A 6,000-nucleotide genomic window follows, 5' to 3' on the forward strand; every position below is an offset into this window, starting at 1 on the left:
TTTAGGCAGCAGATGATGGTTAATACAAAGACTCACAACTGGTCAAAGCATAGAAAATATGTGTCTGTAGAGCAGTTATTTTCCACCTTCCTAATGCTGTGACCTTTAATACAATTCCTCATGTTGTGGTGATCCCCAACCATAAAATTATTTCATTGCTACTTCATAACTGTAATTCTGCTACTTTTGTGAATCATAATGTAAATATCTGATAAACAGGATATTTGGTGAAAAGTGTCATTCGACCCCTGAAGGAGACACAACCCACATGTTGCTAACCATTGTTGTAGAATGTCCAGCTCCAAATGGGACATCTAGACCAGGGCACTGTTATGAATTAGTATCCAAGAAAGGGAATCACATACAGAATCTAATATGCATTTCATGCATAAGTCCACTTTTGTTAACTTCGATGGTTCACTTATCTGTCTTTGATCAAGTTTTCATGCCTTCTGAAATACATGGACAGTGCAGCTTCAAACACTTGGAAACTTCTGTTTTATAAAACATCAAGATTTTTTTTGCCATTTTATACACTGACACTAATCAACATTTTATGGAAATCATATTTTACATTTATGAGTGTCTCATTTAGTCTCTATGACAACACTGTAAGGTAGACACTATTAGTAAGGGGGAACTGACACCTAGGAAAGGTATCTAATATGTACAAGGATTTAGGTGGCACCAAGATGCCAACATAATGCCAACAAGGTTCTTTTAAATTATGACAAGAAATGAAAACGTGGCTTTCAGGCTTACACCCCATTACAACAGTCTCAGAACAATCATGAAGAATGTTCCTGTCTTTGGCTCTGTGTGTTGTAGCAACAGAGGAGGGGCGTGATAAACCAAGTAGATGTTCTTAAGCAGGAGCCAGCACCAACCATTGTGGCCACATGCCTATGCATACTGTGTTTACCTTGGCCATCTTGCAATCAGTTCAATGAAGGCTGAGTGAAAGCCCCACTCTGTGGAATGAGTGGTAGAGATGAAATTCCTCCAGGGAAGGAGAGTGATCTCAGAGGAAGGTGGCAGCATTACATGAAGTAATAAACACATATACACACACACAACATACATGCACACATATACAGACACGTATATTACATACACATGAACAAACACATGAATACATACTCAGATACACACAGAGGTATGCACAAATACATATACATGAACAGGCACATACACACACACAAAGTGAAGTGTCAAATCCTTTTCCTGAGCCACTTGTTGAGAAGTGGATCCAAGTCCCTGCCTTTGAGCCTTGCTCTGCCTCTGCTTGGCCAATAGAATACAGCAATGAGTCTGCTTCCCAGCATTCCATCTAAAGAGTCAGAGGCTATAAGTGGTCCTCTCTTGGGTTCACTCTGGGAAAGCAGCCACAGTACTCTAGGAAAGTAGATGCAGAAGCCCATGCAGGAAAGAAACAAAGTCCACAGCCGTCTTATCCACCTGAGCTCTGAGACAACAGACAGGACGGACTGCCTGTTATGTGAGTGAGGCACCTGTGAGTATACCCTCCCCCACCAGCCGGGTCCTCCCACCCCACCCTCTGACAATGAAGACAGCTAACAGAACCTTCTGTGGAGCTCAGCCCAGCTTGCTTGCCCAGTTTGTGGGCAGACTGCTGTGTTTTAAGCCACTGCCCATCAAGCAGTAGGAGTATATTAATTACTTTTCTCACTGCTTTGTCAAAATGACTGACAAAAGCAGCTTACTTTGGCTTGTGGTTCCAGGGTCCCGGTCATTGTGGAGGGGAAGGGTAGTCATGGCAGCCAGAGCATAAGGCATAAGGTCACATGGCATCTGAGAGCAGGGAGAGTAAAAGCTGGTGCTTGGCTCCTTTTATTCTTTTTATTCAGCCCAATAACACGCCTACAGGATGGCGCCATTCACAGTGAAGGTGAGCCATCTCATCTCAGGTAACCTAATACAGAAGCTTCATCACAGATGCCCATATGTGAGTCTAGATCCTGGCAAGCTGACGATCAGCATCAGAGGTCACAAGGAGAACCTGTTATGCAAATTAAATGGCCAGAATACCTACAGGCACAGACCTTTGTGTCTTTCTCTCACAAGGAACATACAAATTCACTCGACAACCTTTTCATACCCTGCTAGGTGCCCAACACTATATACCAAGCACATTATAGCTATGCTATAAATATTTATAAACTAATTGAATAACACTTTGCAAGTAGATAAATAGTACAAAGGACTTAAGTATCTTTCAGAAGTGAGTCTTAGGCTGAACTGTAAATAAAAGATTTTCATATTGAAGTTTAATGCATTATCTATCAGAAGCCAGCCACAAAAAGGAGTCTTCTTACAGTAAGCAAAATCCAATTCTCCTTTTTCTCATGGAATCAGATGATGAGTAAAACTTTCTTAGTTTTAACAATAAGCATGTTACAGATGGATGAGATGGCTCAGTGGTTACAAGGACTGACTGCTCTTCCAGAAGACACATACTCAGTTCCCAGCACCCATGTTAGGAGGTGCCCAACTGCCGGTAACTCCAGATCCAGGAGATCTCACGCCTCTTCTGACCTCCACAAGCACTGCACTCACATATGCAAAGCCGCATACAGACACACATAAATACAAATGAAAAATAACAATTTTAAAATAAATAAACATCTTAAAATGCTTGTAGGGATGGATGACTAAATTCTGAGAGGACCTAACTTTACAGAGTGGCTCTTGGAATAGAAGAAGCAAACTGATTTCTCCTCTTCCCTTCTCCTTATTCTGTACAATGAATATGCATTACCGTCATGCTTTTCAATGACATTAATTCCAACTTAATAAGAGAATTTACAAAAGTATTAGTAGCCAGTGTCTTGATCATAAAATTTTGAAGATTTCAAGCTGACATTTATTACCCAAATCATATACTGGTGGCAAAAAAAAAAAAATCTATAACTCCTGAAGAATTTAGCCTTAAATTCTTGTCCTTCAAGATCCCCAATTTTGTATAATAGAAGAAATCATTGTGAAGTATCTAGATGTGTCATTCCAAATGAACTACAATGTCTCAAGTCTCAGATTCACACAGAGGGGAGAATTCTGGATAGCCACTCCCGAGAGCACCAGGAAACCGTCTGGGAAAGCGTGGCTACAGGACATGGAAAAGGAGAGAAGCCGATAAACTACTCCCTGATTAGCCTTTTTCCCCTCAGAGCTTTTGTCTTGCTGTCAACAGCTGCAGTTCCGGGAAGGAGTTTGCAATAGGCTTTTGCTCAGTGCTTGGCAGTTAAGTGGGAAGATGGTTAAGGGAGCTTCTGCATCTGCCTCTGAGGTTTGAGCACTGCTTGGGGACACTAAATCCTTGATACGTTCAGCACTTTTCTACTTACATAAAAGCTAGGAAATTAGTTAATATGGTACTTTAGCTTCTTTTCAGTTATAACTGAGGATTTTCTCTGGGTACAAAATTTCAGGGTAGTGACACTTTCCTGGCTTCCTATTTCTATCAGTGGGTTGGATATTTTGCAGCCCAAATTGCAAGGTATCAAAGACCAAGAATTTTACCCATTCATTTATGCATCCAACCTATAGCTGGAAAAGCAGGTATCTTTTGATATGTTCTACTGAGCACTGAAAAAATATGAGAGTGGAAGACAAATGAAAATTAGTTCTTGCTCTCAATCAACTCTCCAAACCATCCACTTTGGGATGGGTTAGTCGCTTACCAATGCATCATTTCTATCCGTTCTTTCTTATTAATAGAATATAGATTCTGGAGCTGGAAACATAGCTCAGTTGACTGACTGTTTTCCTTGCATACATGAAACTCTGAGTTCAATCCCCGGTACCATATAAAACTTTGTGTCGTGGCAATTGCAAGTAATCCCAGCATCCGGGCGGTAGGGGCAGGAAGATCAGAAGTTTGATGCCACCCTTGACTATACAGAGACTCCAAGGCCAGCCTGGGCTACATAAGACTATCTCAAAAGACAAAACAGAACTTAAATTTTGTTCAGAGTAGCAATGCATCACTCTATGGAGAATGAGCTCTGCTTTGCCCAAGCTCCTTAGCACTATTTCATTTCCTTTGTTCAGTATGGATGCTTCCAGGCTACCCTGTAGCTAGCTGTGAGGTCCCCTTCAGTCTAGAGGATGTAAGGAAAGAGAGTCAAGAGGAAGGAAGCTCTTTTTGGTCCGAGCCCTCTACAAACTGTGGGAAGCAGAATGTGCATGGTTTTGTAGCCATCTTGTGGCCATAAAACAGCAAGCATTAGATGGTAAGAATTGACAACGCTAGGCAGCGGCTGAGGTACCAACAACCAGTCTGATTTCCACTCCATTCCGGATTCCTGGGACTTTCGGTCTGTGGCATCCTAAAAATGTTGATAAGCTGTCCTAATGTTTGACCTCTGAAGAATTAAAGGGAGGTTTTATATATACAATAAGAAATATTTATATTTATGTTTCATTATTCTATATCAAATATTGAAATTGTTAGATATACCTAACTTGTGTGTTTTTTTTTGTCTTCATAGAAAAGAAAATGAAGCTTTTTGCTGTTTCTCTCTCTCCCTCTGTGTGTGTGTGTGTGTGTGTGTCTGTCTGTCTGTCTGTCTGTCTATCTGTCTCTCTAATTCTGTCTTTCTCTGTGTTGTTTTCTCTCTCTCAGGCTATCCACAGTGTAGACTGAAACACATTAGTGTAGATTTCAAAAACTGTCTTGCTTGGAATTTATTAAAGTCTTCTTGGATTTGAAGGTTACATTTTTTTCATCAAATTTGGGGGATTTGGAGGCTGAGGGGATGGATCAGCTGTTAAGAAAAGCATGGCTGCTCTTGCAAAGGACCAGGGCTTTGTTCTCAACACATGTAGGGTGGCTCATAGCCATCTATAACTCTAGCTCCAGGAGATCCAATGCCCTCCTCTGGCCTCTATGGACACCTGAATGAGTGTGCATACACACACAAACACGTAACTTAAAAAATTTAAAAATAAACCTTTAAATTGGGGGCATCTAATTCCTGCAACACCCTCTTTGCTCTCTCTCTCTCTCTCCTCTCTTGGTAATGCGCTCCAGGACTTTCAGCTCCTATCTTTATCTTCATGCTACTCTCCTTTTGTTTCTCAGACTGTATAGCCTCCATTGACCTAATTTCATGGTCTCTGATTCCTCTGCCTGCTCAGATCAGCTCTGGTATTGCTGTATTTTTTTTTTCATTTTAGTTACTGTACTTTTCAACTCTACCATTTGTATTTGGTTCCAATCTACACTGTTTATTTTTTATCTGCAATGTTTAGTAAAATCCCAATTTAGTAACTTAAATGTGGCTTGCTGTAGTTCTAGGGCATGTTTATTATGAGAGATAATATATCTTTATCTGGTTACCTAGCATCTGAGCTTGCTGGGGACCAAAGGCTTTTCCTTTCCTATCCATGGGTTGCTCTCCTCTTTCTTCACATCTCATAATTTGTTTTGTTGAAAACCAGAAAATGCAACACAATGTGTCAGTTCTAGAAATCATATCCCTTCTTATCCAGATTGCTGATGTTTCTGCATATTTAATGACTCTCCTGATTTATTCCACATGATCTGTATTCTTTGTCATATACTGTCACTGAGTCACTGGCTCAGTTACCTTGATGCTCATTTAATGAGTGGGCAGAGATTTCCTGTCATACCTTCAACCAATAAATTCTGATATTTACTGTGGCAAAGCCAGAAACCATCAAAATGTATAGTTGTGATTCTAGAAGTCATCAGAATGTATAGTTATGATATAACATTTTGAATGTAGAGTCATCTTATGATATTGTATAATGAATATGTAGTTCATCTTTCCCATCATGCAATTCCTAAAATAAGTGATTTTGTGTCTGTGCTATGAGTTGACTGGTAACCTCTAGGTAGGCTGATGACAGGAACACGTGACATGACAGACCAAGACAGGATCTGAGGGTTGGAATTTAAGGTCTCTCAATCCAGGCTCCTGGGAAAACAAAACAGGTGATATTTCAATTGATCAC

Source organism: Peromyscus maniculatus, chromosome 5 (assembly GCF_049852395.1).
Source record: "Peromyscus maniculatus bairdii isolate BWxNUB_F1_BW_parent chromosome 5, HU_Pman_BW_mat_3.1, whole genome shotgun sequence".
Classification (NCBI taxonomy): Eukaryota; Metazoa; Chordata; class Mammalia; order Rodentia; family Cricetidae; genus Peromyscus; species Peromyscus maniculatus.